The sequence below is a fragment of the Mustela nivalis genome (genome assembly GCF_964662115.1).
Source record: "Mustela nivalis genome assembly, chromosome: 18".
Lineage (NCBI taxonomy): Eukaryota > Metazoa > Chordata > Mammalia > Carnivora > Mustelidae > Mustela > Mustela nivalis.
The window spans coordinates 46,942,910-46,956,158 of record NC_139037.1 but is presented as its reverse complement, the minus strand read 5'-3'; the positions used below and the strand labels follow the sequence as shown (position 1 = coordinate 46,956,158).

Below are 13,249 nucleotides of genomic sequence, written 5' to 3'. Positions count from 1 at the left end.
TGGGCTCTGTGCTGGGTGTGGAGCCTACTTAGGAAAAGAAGAAAAAGAAAAGAAAAGGGAAGAAAAAAAAAGGAAAGAAAGGAAAAGGGAAAGGAAAGGAAAGGAAAGGAAAGGAAGGAATGGAAAGAAAAGAAATACTGGAGGAAAACAGGCTAAGTGGATGGCCAGCACTGTCCCAGAGCTACTCAGGATACAAAGGACCCAGAGAAGCACCCTATGTGACCGATGTCAGCAGAATGGTATTAGTGGAGATACCATCCTTCACCCCACCAAAAATGAATTCAAGAGCTGCCCATGAATGACATTAGCTTCAGAGGCATCAAAAATCCAGTTAAAACCAAGGAGAGCACAAGCATGCAGAAAGGACAGCTGGAGACTATTAGCAGAGATGTGGGGACGGGTCAGAAGGGCTGGTTCTGTCTGTATCAGTTACACCAGGCAGGTGCTACTGTGGTCCCTGCTCAGCCGACTCACGCCACCTTCCGCATAGGGGACACTGGCATTCTATGCCACTGAGTTGACCAACATGCATCACTGTCATGGACCCAGTGGCTATAAATCTCCTGCATCCGGCTCCCCCTGCTCCAGAGCTGCTGCTGTGCACCTCCAGGACAAGGACCGTGACTGTGCCCCCCCAAAGCTGCATGTGTCCTGGGCCCCAGATCTTCACTCCAGACCCTGACCCCAGTTGCATCGGGTCCACTGACGACTCAAGGGAGTGGAAATACCCTCTAGATAGGCTAGCCTGATGCCAGGACCTCACAGCCACTGGGTCTCCATGCACACACAGACACCCAACTTCATGGCTGCAACTCACAAAGAAAATGAACACGACTGAGTTGTAATCAGTGTTCCAGGGCCCAAAACTGCTGTCACTCTGAAAAAGCCTGCACACCAGACCCTCTTCTGATGGCTGCTCCATGAGTGCCAGCCCATCAGATGCCAGGGCCGCTGCCACCACCCCAGGGTACCCACGATTCGGACTCGGCACTGGCCTCAACTCTGCCACGATACTCTCCTGGAAAAAAGCCACCAGGCTTTCCTCAGAATTCTCCTCTGCTACTTTGGACACTGCAGCCTTGGCCATAAGGCTCTCTCTTCCCGAGGCCTTGCCAGTGCTGATGGGGGCCAGAGAGTTTGTCGTTGGGCCCTCCCCAGGTCCAGAATGGCCATAACCCATGAGGCTGACACCCTTGCACCCACCTGTCAGTGAAGGACCCTCCTGACCAAAAGTACCACAAACTCTGGAAGGAGCGACCACATCATCAAATGTGCAAACATGAATGCAAGGATGTAAGAAACAAAAAATCAAGGAAACAACACCATCAAAGGAATACAGTAATTCATCAGAAAACAGAGTCAAGAAAATGGAGACATGAGACATATCAGACAAAATTCAAAATAATTGTTTTAACAAAGTTTAGTGAGGCACAAGAAAACACAGTTTGGGGCGCCTAGGTGGTTAAATAGGTTAAGCCTCTGGTTTCAGCTCAGGTCATGATCTCAGGGTCCTGGGATTGAGCCCCACATCAGGCTCTCTGCTCAGCAGGGAGCCTGCTTCCCCCTCTCTCTCTGCCTGCTGCTCTGCCTGCTTGTGCTCTCTCTCTCTGTCAAATAAGTAAATAAAATCTTAAAGAAAAAAAGGAAAAGAAAACAAGGGTAGACAACTCAACAAAAGAAGATACAAAATAAACAAAATAAGCTGTTCAACAAAGATACAGAAATCATAGAAATGGGGGCGCCTGCGTGGCTCAGTGGGTTAAAGCCTCTGCCTTCGGCTCAGGTCATGATCCTGGTATCCTGGGATAGAGCCCCGCATCGGGCTCTCTGCTCAGTGGGGAGCCTGCTTCCTCCTCTCTCTCTCTGCCTGCCTCTCTGCCTACTTGTGATCTGTCAAATAAATAAATAGAATCTGAAAGAAAGAAAGAAAGAAAGAAAGAAAGAAAGAAAGAAAGAAAGAAAGAAAGAAAGAAAGAAAGAAAGAAAGAAGTTGTAGACACGAACAGAGTGGGCTGGCCAAGGATGCAGTGAAAGGTAGTCACTGGTGGTCAGATGCAGCTGAGCGGAGTGAGCAGCAGACTCACCGGAGAGTTGAATGCTGGAGGCATGCCTTCATCCAGGTGCCTGGATGCCCCAGGGGCTGCCCTGCAGAGGTCCCAGACATCAGCAGAGAGGAGCGGCAGGGTGTGCAGTCACGCCACACTCTATACCCGCAATACAGGAGAGTTCCGGGTGTGCCCACTCTCCAAAAGGAGGGTCAGATATAAGCAGTGACACGTGAATCAATTAATGGTTGGCGACAGTCCACCCAATCACTGATGGGGCTCCTAATATGAGACCACAGGCAGCTGGGAAGACATCAAAATACGAGGACATGGAGTACTACTAGAGCACAATACATAACTTTACAACACTGAATCCTCTTAATGCCACCTTTCTCTTAAGAAGTAGGATGGCAGGTAACGAGTGGGACAGAAGACTGTTTCTGTCTTTCTAAACAGACTATCCTTAATGAACTGGTATTTGTAGCAGAACTGTTTGACTCATTTTTTTTTAAAGATTTTATTTGTTTATTTGAAAGAGAGAGCATGAGAGGGGAGAGGTCAGAGGGAGAAGCAGGCTCTGCTTCTGCTGAGCAGGGAGCCCAATGAGGGACTCAATTGTGATACCCCAGGATCATGACCTGAGCTGAAGGCAGTTGCTTAACCAACTGAGACACCCAGATACCCCTCAACTCATTCTTTATGTTTGAAAACTTCCCACAGGGCTGCACCAGCATAACCAGCCTGGGCTTTTGAAGTCTCTTCTTACCAGTTACCAGAGTGACTTATGTGACCTTCCACTGTTGGGACTTGATTAGGTGAGTATTAAACTCATCAGGCACGATTCAACCAACCAGAACCAAGATGGTATGTGTATTTGTTTTGTGTCTTAGGTGTCTAGCTCTGAGAGATCAACTAGATGGAAATGCTGGAGATCCATTTCATTTGCAGCGAAGATGCTTTGCTTTGCTTCTGTCAAAGGATAAGGACTATGGAAGGCTTAAACCACAAAAGTTTAGTTTCATTGTACTCTTGTATTACCCTTGTTTTCTGAGGATTCAAACTTACACCGTCTATTCCATCAGAAGAAACATTTCAATAAAATGTCATTTGAATATTAACTACTAAAATCATCTGATGACTTTCTTTTTTTAAAGGTTTTATTTATTTATTTGACAAAGAGAGATCACAAGTAAGCAGAGAGGGTGGGGGAAGCAGGCTCCCTGCTGAGCAGAGAGCCCGATGCAGGGCTTGAACCCAGGATCCTGAGATCATGACCCAAACCGAAGGCAGAGGTTTAACCCACTGAGCCACCCAGGCACCCCCATCTGATGACTTCCTTATCCTCTAACTAAAAGTTATTCATTTGAGATGCTGTTTGATTAGAATCAAGGTCCCTTTTATATTTATGATACAGGTGATGGAAATCATCCCAAAGCAGCTATTTTAGAATACATACAGGGGCAGCTGGGTTAAACGTCTGGTTTTGGCTCAGGTCATGATCCTAGGGTCCTGGGATCAAGCCCCACATCGGGCACTATGCTCAGCAAAGAGTCTGCTTCTCCCTATCCCTCTGTCCCTCCCCTCTGCTTATGCTCATGCATGCTTTCTCTCAAATAAATAAAATCTTTAAAAAGAGGGAGAGGATACATGTAGAGAAATGACTTTAACTAGTATAATATAAACTACACAATAAAATGGAAATTTCATATATTTGCAAAAATTCTGTGTTGGTAAAAATTAACTTAACCTCCAGTATTAAATGTTTACATTAAAAGAAGATGGTGACACTGTCCAATTAAAAAAACAGGGGTAAAGAGGAAGAGCCCAAGATGGCAAAGGAGTAGAAGACCTTAGATTTGTCTGGTCCCAGGCATTCAGCTAGATAGCTATCAAATTATTATGAACACCTGTGAACTCAACTGGAGATCTAAGGAAAGAACTGCTGCACATCCACAAATAGAAAAGCGACCATTGTCTGTGAGGTAGGAGGTGTGGAGAAGGGAATCCGAGGTAATAAATCAGAAGATAAACCATGAAGGTAGGATGCCTCTGGAAGCGGGCCAACGGAAAGTGATATATCAGAAGTATACAAAATCAGAACGTTTAGAAGGCTGTTCCAGTGAGGGATGTCCCTGCATAAAAGGAGCTCAGGTGGCGAGCAAGGTAGAATCCTAGGTGGGACAGTGTAGTCTCAGGATTCCCAGGGGTCACAGAAAGAACTGGGGTGCCTGAGTGCAGCAGAGTTCCCAGGCACTGGAGTGGGGAATCTGGCTGCAATCAGGGAGCCCAAGAGTGGGGTCTCAGCTCAGTGCTTCCATAAACCATGAACTGCCACACAGTAGGGCAACCACTCTCTGAGCAAGGACTCAGGAAGCAGCAGAGCCTTGAAGAGATCCCTCTTCCTCTCACCGAGAGGAACAGCATGCATGCACACCACAGGAGTCTACAGGGTTTGGAGACTCTGAGCAAGGTCACAAGTGCTTAGTCACAGGCTGGGTGAGCACAGAGTGTGGCTAGAGACCAGGGAAACAGGAGTCATTGCCTGCTTTTCCCTGAGGATGCACTGAGGAGTGGGGGGCATGAGGTTTCAGTTCTGGGTCTGGAGATTGGGAAGCCACCATTTTCACTGCCATCCTCTCAAGCTGCAGGGAAAGCCTTCAGGGAACAAAAGCCACATAGAGCAATCCAGAGCCCCTGACTTAGCCATGCCTTCTGACAAGGGGGTGCAATTCCTCCCAGGGCAGACACCTGAGAATCAGTGCAACAGGCCCCTCCCTCAGATCAGCAAGTTTAATGATCACAAGAACTGCAAAACTCCAGCACTAGGAGAAAACGGTGCATAGAATCCATGATTTTTTCTTATCATTCCTTAGCATTTAGATTTTACTTCTCTTTTCTTTTTCCTTTGAAACAATTTATTTTAGCAACTCTTTTTTAAAAGTCTCTTTTTATTTTCATTCTTAGAGGTACATTCTATCCACTCACTGTATTTAATTTTATTTTCGTATATACATTTTATTTTCTTTACAATTTTGCGATGCAGTTTCTTCTAACAAACTTACCAAAATACACACAGAATCTAATGTATTGCTCTCTTCTCTTTACTTGTCTGATTATATTCTTTTTTTTTAAGTCTTTTTAAATTTTCATCCTGATAGTTACATTTTATTCCTTCAATGTGTTTAATTTTATTTTTGTATAATAAGTTTTTCTTTCTTCACAATTTTGAGATATAGTTTCTTCTAACAAAAAGACCAAAATACACCCAGGATATAGTGTATGTCATCCTATCTGTTTATATTCTTTCCATCTTTTTTAAAAAAAATTGTTTTTTTAAAGTTTTATTTTACTCTTTCATTGATTTTGATTTTTTTAAATTTTATTTTTGTACATACATGGTTTTTGTTCCCTACACTTTTGCCATCTAGTTTTCTTTTCTTTTTTTTTTTTTTTAAGATTTTATTTATTTATTTGACAGACAGAGATCACAAGTAGGCAGAGAGGCAGGCAGAGAGAGAGAGAGAGAGGGAAGCAGGCTTCCTGCAAAGCAGAGAGCCCGATGCGGGGTTCAATCCCAGGACCCCGAGATCATGACCCGAGCCGAAGGCAGCAGCCCAAACCACTGAGTCACCCAGGTGCCCCACCATCTAGTTTTCTAACAACCAAAATACACACAGGATCCAGTGTACCTCTCTGTTCTATTCACCTGTCTGATTATATTCTCTTTTACTTTTTATTTTTTATTTTATTTCATTATATTTTATTTTTAAAGATTTTATTTATTTATTTGACAGAGATCACAAGTAGGCAGAGAGGCAGGCAGAGAGAGAGGAAAGGAAGCAGGCTCCCTGCTGGGCAGAGAGCCCAATGTGGGGCTTAATCCCAGGCCCCTGGGATCATGACCTTAGCCGAAGGTAGAGGCTTTAACCCACTGAGCCACCCAGGTGCCCCTCTCTTTCACATTTTAAAAATGTTTATATATTTTTTGGTTTCGGGTCTCTTCTGATTTGTTTAGTGTATATTTCTAAGGGGCTGTTGTTGTCATTTCAGTATTCTGTCCTCTCGTTCATCTAGTCTTCTCTGGACAGAATGACAAGACAGAAAAACTCACCTCAAAAAAAAAAAAAAAAGAACAAGAGGCAGCCAGGGACCTAATCAGTATGGATATAAGTAAGATGTGGAACTAGAGTTTAGAATAACAATTCTAAAGATACTAGCTGGGCTTGAAAAAAAACATAAAAGACACTAAAGAATACTTTCTGGAGAAATAAAAGAACTAAAATCTAGTCAGGTCAAAATCAAAACGGCTATTGAGATAAAAATGAAAAAATAAAAATGAAAGTTCTAAGGGTGCCTGGTTAAGTGTCTGCCTTCAGTTTAGGTCATGTTCCCAGGGTCCTGGGATCGAGCCCCACATCCGGCTCCTTGCTCAGTGGGAACCTGTTTCCCCCTCCCCCCTCTGCCTGCTGCTGCTTGTGGTTGTACTTACTATCTCCCTCTGTCAAATAAATAAAATCTTAAAAAAAAAAGGAGGTTCTAACTGCTAGAATAAATGAGGCAGAAGAATTAGTGATATAGAAGACAAAATGATGAATAATAAAGAAGCTGAGAAAAAGAAAGATATACAACTACTGGATCTCAAGGGGAGAATTTGAGAGAAAAGTGATACCATAAAGTGAAACAATATTAAAATAATTGGGATCCCAGAAGAGGAAAGAGAGGGGCAGAGCAGAAAGTATATTGGAGCAAATTATAGTAGAGAACTTCTCTAATCTGGGTCCATCCAGGAAACAGGCATCAAAGTCCAGGAGACACAGAGAATACCCCTCAAAATCAATAAAAATAGGTCAACACTTCAGCATATTAATAGTGAAGATTGCAAACCTCAGAGACAAAGAGAAAATCCTGCAAGCATCTTGGGGACAAGAGGTCCATAATCTTCAAGGATAGAAACATTAGATGGGCAGCAGACCTACGTACAGAGACCTGGCAGGCCAAAATGGACTGGCATGATATAGTTAGGGTGGTAAATGAGAAAAGCAGGCAGCCAAGAATACTTTATCCATCAAGGATGTCATTCAGAATAGAAGGATAGATAAAGAGCTTCCAGGATGAAGAGAAACTAAAAGAATTTGTGGTCACTAAACCAGCCCTGCAAGAAATATTAAAGGGGATCCTTTAAGTGAAGAAAAAGCCTAAAAGAAACATAGACCAGAAAGGAACAGAGAAAATACGTGGAAACTGTAAATATTCAGGTAATAAAATGGCACTAAACTCTAATGTTTCAATAGGTACTCTGAAGGTAAGTGGCCTAACTGCCCCAATCAAAAGACACAGGGTACCAGATCAGATAAAAAAGCAAGACCCACTGATATGCTGTGAGCAAAAGATTCATTCTATAGGGACGCCTGGGTGGCTCAGTTGGTTGGACGACTGCTTTCAGCTCAGGTCATGATCCCGGAGTCCTGGGATCGAGTCCCCCGTTGGGCTTCCAACTCCACGGGGAGTCTGCTTCTCTCTCTGACCTTCTCCTCGCTCATGTTCTCTCTCACTGTCTCTCTCTCTCAAAAAAAAAAAAAAAAAAAAAAAAAAAAGATTCATTCTAGACACGAAGACACCTCCAGAGTGAAAGTGAGGGGTCAGAAAACCATTTATCATGCTAATGGACATGAAAAGAAAGCTGGGGTAGCAATCCTTATATCAGACAAATCAGATTTTAAACCAAAGTGTAATAAGAGATGAGGAAGGTCATTATAATATAATTAAAATGTCTATCCAACAAGGTCCACCAATTGTAAATTTTGTGCCCTCAAGATGGGAGCAGACAATTATATAAACTAATTAGTAACAAAATTAAAGAAACATTAATAACAATACAATTATAGTAGTTTAACACCCCACTCACTGCAATGGGCAGATCATCTAAGAAGATCAAGAAGGAAACAGTGGCTTTCAATGACGCACTGGACCAGATGGACCTCAAAGATATATGCAGAACATTCCATCCTAAAGTAAAAGAATACACATTCTTCTCGACTGCACATGGAACATTCTCCAGAACAGATCCATTCTGGGTCACAAATCACGTCTCAACTGGTACTTAAAGATTGGGATCATTCCCTGCATATTTTCAGACTACAATGCTTTGAAATTTGAACTCAATCACCAGAAGAAAGTTGGAAAGAACTCAAATACAGTGAGGCTAAAGAGCATCCTACTAAAGAATGAATTAGGTCAACAGGAAATTAAAGAATTTAAGAAATTCACGGAGACAAATGAAAATGAAAACAGGGAGCACCTGGGTGGCTCACTGGTTTAAGCCTCTGCCTTCAGCTCAGGTCATGATCCCAGGGTCCTGGGATTGAGCCCTGTATCAGGCTCTCTGCTCAGCAGGGAGCCTGCTTCCCCCCACCTCTCTCTCTCTGCCTGCCTCTCTGCCTACTTGTGACCTCTGTCAAATAAATAAATAAAATCTTTTAAAAAGAAATGAAAATAGAACTGTTCAAAACCTTTGGGATGCAGCAAAGGCAGTCTTAGGAGGAAAGTATAGAGCAATACAAGCCTTTCTCAAGAAAAAAAGAGAGGTCTCAAATACACAACCTAACCTTACACCTAAAACAGCTGGAGAAAAAGAACAGCAAATAAAGCTTAACCCCAGCAGAAGAGAATTAATAAAAGATCAGAAACCAATGAAATAGAAACCAAAAGAACAGTAGAACAGATCAACAAAAGCAGGAGCTGGTTCCTTAAGCAAATTAGTAAGATTGATAAACCCTGGCCAAACTTACCAAAAAGAAAAGAGAAAGGACCCAAATAAATAAAATCATGAATGAAAGAGGAGAGATTACAACCAAGACCGACAAAATACAATTTCGCAAAGAAATGGATGCATTCCTAGAAATGTATAAACTACCAAAACTGAAACAGGAAGAAACAGAAAACTGAACAGTCCCATAACCAGAAAAGAAAATTGCAGCAGGAATCAAAAATCTCCCAAGAAACTAAAATCCAGGCCTGGATGGCCTCCCAGGGGAATTCTATCAAACATTTCAAGATTTAACACCTATTCTTCTGAAACAGTTTCAAAAAACAGAAATGGAAGGAAAACTTCCCCACATCTGGCTCTCTCCTCAGCAGGGAGCCTGCTTCCTTCCTCTCTCTTTGCTTGCCTCTGCCTACTTGTGATCTCTGTCAAATAAATAAATAAAACAAACAAACAAACAAATAAAATATTTATTTATTTAAAATAAATAAACAATAAATAAACAATAAAAAACAATGACAACAAAAAACAAGACCCAACTATGTGCTGTGGATATTTGACTCACTTCAGCGTTAAGAACACAAGAAGGCTAAAAGTGAAGGGAGCAAAAAATGTACTTCTTGTAAATGGAATACAAAAAGCAAGCAAAAATAGCAATACTTTTATCAGATAAAATAGACTTAGAGACAAAGTCATAACATAAGGATAAAGGAGCTAATGTATTGAGAGGATGTAACAACTACAAGTGTATATATGCACCAAACATCAAACTATGGAGCACCTAAACACAGGAAGAAAATATTATCAATCCGAAGGCAGATAGACAGTAACAATGTAATAGTAACAGAGGGCCTTCAAGGCACCTGGGTGGCTCAGCGGATTAAGCCTCTGTCTTCAGCTCAGGTCATGATCTGACCGTCCTAAGATCGAGCCCCACATCGGGCTAGCTGCTTGACAGGGAGCCTGCTTCCTCCTCTCTCTCTGCCTGCCTCTCTGCCTACTTGTGATCTCTCTGTCAAATAAATAAATAGGGCGCCTGGGTGGCTCAGTGGGTCAAGCCTCTGCCTTCGGCTCAGGTCATGATCTCAGGGTCCTGGGATCGAGTCCCGCATCGGGCTCTCTGCTCAGCAGAGAGCCTGCTTCCCTCTCTCTCTCTCTGCCTGCCTCTCCATCTACTTGTGATTTCTCTCTGTCAAATAAATAAATAAAATCTTTAAAAAAAAAAAACCAAATAAATAAATAAAATCTTAAAAAAAAAAAAATAAGAGGACCTTCAATATTCCCCTATAAACAATGGGTAGATTATCCAGACAGAAAAGCAAGAATACTTTGTATTTTAACTATACTTTAGATCAAATGGACTAGTAGGTATATAGAGAATATTCAATTCAACTGCAGAATAACACACATTCTCCTCAAATACAGAACATTTCTTAGGAAAGATCGTATGTTATAAATCATGAAACCAGTCATAACAAATTTAAGAGGAATAACATCAGTTATCTTTACTGACCACAGTAGTATAAATTAGGAATAAATAATAGGAGGAAAGCTCAAAATTCAAAAATATGTGGATATTAAACAATGCAATCATGAAAAACAAATGGGCCCAATTAAAAAAAATCTTGAAACAAAGAAGGCAAAAACACAAAATAATAAAGCTTATAGAATACAGCAGAAGCAGTTCTAATAGGGAAATTTAGAGCAATAAAGCCCTACATTAAGGCAAAGGTATCATATAAGCAAATTTATAGCTCAAACAAAACAAAAGAACAATTTAAGGCTGATGTTAGCAGAGTGCTAAGATCATAGAGGGCTGCAAAAAGCTTCAGCTCTAGGGAAAAATAGTATCTAGCCTCCTTTATACTTTTATTCTTTTCTTTATTTAATTTTTTCAATTCTTTACCTTATTAACTTTTTTGCATTTCTATTTTTATACAGATATTTTTTACATTTATTTATTTATTTATTTATTTAACTTTCATTGTATTATTTTTTCTTTCTTTCTTTTTTTTTTTTTTAAGATTTTATTTATTTATTTGACAGACAGAGATCACAAGTAGGCAGAGAGGCAGGCAGAGAGAGAGAGAGAGAGAGAGAGGGAAGCAGGCTTCCTGCGGAGCAGGGAGCCCGATGCGGGGCTCAATCCCAGGACCCTGAGATCATGACCCGAGCCGAAGGCAGCAGCCCAAACCACTGAGCCACCCAGGTGCCCCTATTTTTTCTTTCTTATTTGGTAATCTAGATACTTTTAACAACCAGACCAAAACAAACACAGAATCTAGTTTGGTGTTGTTATTGTTTTGTTTTTCCTTTTTCTTTCTTCTTTTCTTTTCTGCACAAAATGACAAGATGGAGAAATTCACCACAAAAGAACAGAAGATGGAGGTAGTACTCATGGACAGTGATTTAATCAATACAGATACAATTAAGATGTCTGAACTAGAATGTAAAATAATTATAAGGATACCAGCTGGGCTTGAAAATAGCATATAAGACATTAGAGAATTCCTTATTGCAGAGATAAAAAAAAACTAAAATCTAGTCAGCCCAAAATTAAAAATGCTACAACCAAGATGCAACCCCAAGTGGAGGCCATAAAAATGAGGACTGAAAAATGAGAGGAGTCAATCAGTGATACAGAAGATATAATTATGGAAAAGCATGAAGCTGAAAAGAAGAGGGAAAGAAAGGTAATGGACCACATACTTAGACTTAGGGAACTCAAGAGCAAATTATTAAAAGATGATGACACTTATAACATTGGAGTCCCAGAAGATGAAGAAAAAGAAAAGGGGGTAGAAAGTTTATTCAAACAGACTATAGCTAGAAACTTCCCTAATCTGAGGAAAGACACAGACATCAAAATCCAACAAGCACAGAGAACTCCCATTAAATTAAAAGCCAGGACACCTTGGTGGCTCAGCTGACTAAGCATCCAACTTTTGATTTCAGCTCAAGTCATGATCTCAGGGTTGTGAGATTTAGACCTGCACTGAGCTCAGTGCTGGGCATGGAGGCTGCTTAAGATTGTCTCTCTCCCTCTCCCCTCCTCCAACCTATTTTTATAAAAAATAAATAAATTCAATAAAAGCTGACCATCATCAAGGCATATTATATGTCAAGTTCAAAAAATACACAGGCAAGGAAAGAATCCTGAAAGCAGCAAGGGAAAAGAAAAGTCATTAACCTTCAAGAAGATAGATCAGGTTTGCAACAGACGTGTCTACTGAAATTTGGCAAGCCAGAAAACCATGGAACTATTCAATGTGCTGAAAGGGAAAAATATTCAGCCAAGAATTCTTTTTTTTTTTTTTTTTTTTAATTTTTATTTGTCAGAGAGAGAGCGAGCGAGAGCAAGCACAGGCAGACAGAGTGGAAGGCAGAGTCAGAGGGAGAAGCAGGCTCCCCAAGGAGCAAGGAGCCTGATGCGGGACTCGATCCCAGGACGCTGGGATCATGACCTGAGCCGAAGGCAGCTGCTTAACCAACTGAGCCACCCAGGCGTCCCTCAGCCAAGAATTCTTTATCCGGCAAGGCTGTCATTCAGAATAGACAAACAAAACAAAAACTAAAGGAGTTCATAACCACTAAACCAGCCCTACAAGAAATTTTAAAGGGGATTCTTTGAGTGGAGGAAAATAAACAAACAAAAACCTCCCCCCAAAAACAAACAAAAAAAACCCTAAAAGCAAAAAAGACTAGAAAGGACCAGAGAACATCACCAAAAACACCAACTCTATAGACAATACCATGACACCAAATTCATATCATTCAATAATCACTGTAAATTTTTTTAAAGATTTTATTTATTTATTTGACAGATCACAAGTAGGTAGAAAGGCAGGCAGAGAGAGGGAGAAGTAGGCTCCCCACTGAGCAGAGAGCCCAATATGGGGCTCGATCCCAGGAACCTGGGATCAATTCACTGTAAATTAAAATGGACTAAATGCCCCAATTAAAAGACTTAAGAATGGATTTAAAACAAGATCCATCAGGGCGCCTGAGTGGCTCAGTGGGTTAATCCTCTGCCTTCAGCTCAGGTCATGATCTTGGGGTCCTGGGATTGAGCCCTGCATGGGGCTCTTTGCTCAGAGGGGAGCCTGCTTCCCCCCTCTCTCTGCCTGCCTCTCTACCTACTGGTGATCTCCCTCTCTCTGTCAAATAAATTAAAAAATAAATAAATAATAAAACAAGATCCATCTATATGCTGCCTAGAAGAGGCTCATTTTAGACTAAAGACACCTGCAGATTGAAAGTGAGGGGATAGGGGCACCTGGGTGGCTCAGTGGGTTAAATCCTCTGCCTTCAGCTCAGGTCATGGTCACAAACCTTTCCAAAAAATAGAAATGGAAGGAGAGCTCCAAAACTCATTCTACAAAGATAGCATTACCTTCATACCAAAATTGGAAAAAGACCCCACTAAAAAGAAGACTTATAG

The 13,249-nt window shown here is 41.3% G+C and overlaps 1 protein-coding gene across 5 annotated transcripts in view; it reads right to left on the bottom strand.

Annotated features, from left to right (window-relative positions):
* Window positions 1-13,249, bottom strand: part of LOC309852573 (zinc finger protein 671-like) — a 128,005-nt gene that overhangs the window by 70,695 nt on the left and 44,061 nt on the right. The gene's annotated exons all lie outside the window — the stretch shown is intronic.